The sequence below is a fragment of the Tachyglossus aculeatus genome, chromosome 22 (assembly GCF_015852505.1).
Source record: "Tachyglossus aculeatus isolate mTacAcu1 chromosome 22, mTacAcu1.pri, whole genome shotgun sequence".
In the NCBI taxonomy this organism is placed as follows: Eukaryota; Metazoa; Chordata; class Mammalia; order Monotremata; family Tachyglossidae; genus Tachyglossus; species Tachyglossus aculeatus.
In genome coordinates, this window is record NC_052087.1 from 668,614 (window position 1) to 670,956 (window position 2,343).

Sequence of the window (2,343 nt, forward strand, 5' to 3'; positions counted from 1 at the left end):
CGGAGCAAAGAAAGGCTCTTCCCAGTGTTCCGCAGGACCATGCCCGGAGCCACAGCATCCCTTCCCAGTTGCATTCCTCCATCCAGGCCAAGGACAAAGCTTCAAGCCCAGAGGACAACAGCACTGATTGACCAGAAGGGAATGTATGTACCGAATCTCAGGATCCCAGCTCTTAGTTTTGGGAATGAAACGGGTGCAGAAGGGATTGATGCAGTGCCCCCACGGAGAGCCATGTTACAGGAACGTGTGGGCGGGGAACAGGTCGGTAGCCCAAACACCAATCTAGTGTCTTCTTTCTCCTTAAGACGTGAGAGGAACATTGCGCAGGTACGTACGTGTTCTGTGCTCCTAGTGAACGGTCCTAGAAATGAAGGGCCAAGGAGTCCATGTGTCACAAGAGGGGTTCTTGGGATTTTTTTGGAAGGCCTAAAAGGAATTGTTCCGAGTGACGGGCTGAGGTCCGAGATTGAAAGAGAATTCCTTATGACAGACTCTTTGCTCTCTCCAAGATTTTGTCAGTGCTGCAGCAATGGCCAAAAACCACCACGTCCTTGGAGTTGAACACGTGCTGGGTCCCTGGGAGGAGAGAAGTACTCAGCAAATATGCCAGGTGAGTGGAAGCCCGTGGGCTCTTTCTGAGTCAATCCTCTGAAAAATTCCATCCCAAAGTCCAGTCTCACGCAGTACCTACAGCGTAAGACCCTGATTGGGACTGTCAGATTGTCGTCTATCACAGCCACCATTTTCCTGAAGGATGGAACGAGGTATCGTCCCTCATAGAGGCAATCATTTGTTCACCTGTGGGACTTCACTCTGATGAGCCGAGATTTCAGGTCCCTAACATTGGGAAGGCTTTGGACCTGAAATCCCTTCGAAATCTCGATTGGCTTCCCACATGAGCTTTTCCCTCTCCCAAAACCCTGGCAGAGGGTACTATGGGAGAAGGGCTTCTCTTCCCGATTCCAGTGGGCTGAGAACACATCCAGATAGAGGCTGAAGCGCTGCTCTCACCGCTGCACTGGCTACAAAGATGGTCGAATTCCCAAACTACCTCTTTGCAGGCATTGACTGTGAGTGCGTGCCGCATTGCAATGTCCCCCTCTCTACCGTCAAACTCTCCAAACACATGTAAAAGACAGGGATAGCATGTGGTGTAACAAACTGTGACCTTTTCTCTCTCTTCGCAGAGTACATGACCCTGACCTCAAATATAGCTCGTCCCCATCTCATCTTGTCACAGGATCGGAGGAGTGTGACATTCGTGGAAGCCTCGCCGGATGTGCCCGACTACTAGGACCGATTTGAAAACTGTGGCCGCGTTTTCTGCTCCCTGGTGCTCATCTCGGGGCGGCACGACTGGGAAATACAGGTTGTAGACAAGCCAGACTAGAAGGTGGTGGTGTGTTAAGAGTCGATGAGCAGGAGGAACAACGTGCCAGTTGCCCCAAGGGGCGCATTTTCACTGATGGCCTTCCAGGCTATAAATGGGGTCAGTTTCTGGATCACCTTCCCTTTCAACTAGCTCACTATGGCCCTACCAATCTGCCGGGCTGGGGTTTTCCTAGATTATAAGGTTGGAGTCATCTCCTTCAACCTGTGGGAGAAATGCCTAATCCACACCTTTCCTCCTGTCTACTCCTCCAGTCCTCTATGATCTGTCGTCTCCCCTACAGGGCCACTGACCATCAGCCGGGTATGCGAGCGCCACCTCCTCAGCCGAGATGGAGATTGACTTCTCCCAACACACTTGCCTCTGCTTAACATTCTCCTTCCCGGGAAAGGTTAATCCTTCCATTCCCACGCTCCCCCTCCATGGCCTCGAGCCATCCTTCGCCCCGTGGAGAGGGGTTCGCTTCGGGAATGGCAAGTCTTCATACGAGAGGCACCAATTGGTTCCCCTAGAGAGAACCCTAGAGGTAATTCCCCTTCTCCCCTCGGCCCGAAACCCAGACAACGGAGTACCAGAGTTCACACAACTCAGATCAAGACCAATATCTGGATTCTCTCAGGGGAGTTAATTGCGGTAGAATTGAAAAGGCAATGGAGACTAGGCCTTTCTTCCTTTCACCCTAGCTAAGCAGAACCATGGTCTAGTGGGAGCATGGGCTCTGCCATTCATTTATCCTTCTCCCTTGCTTGTTGTCATGCATCTTCCATTCATCTTCCTTCCCCTACCTGACTCCAGAAGACGTTTTCCTACCTGGTCATGAATAGGAGCCCAGCTTGGGGAAGCTTTCGGTGGAGCTACTCTTGCTCCCCTCATTTACCACTATTATCACACTTCACGCCACTGCCCCCATACTTCACGCCGCTGCCCGGATTGTCTTTGTCCAGAAACGCTCT

At 51.8% G+C, this 2,343-nt stretch overlaps 1 pseudogene; it reads left to right on the forward strand.

The window, feature by feature from the left end:
- Positions 1–231: 231 nt before the first annotated feature.
- Positions 232–1,572, forward strand: LOC119943441 (annotated as a pseudogene).
- The last annotated feature ends 771 nt before the right edge of the window (positions 1,573–2,343 follow it).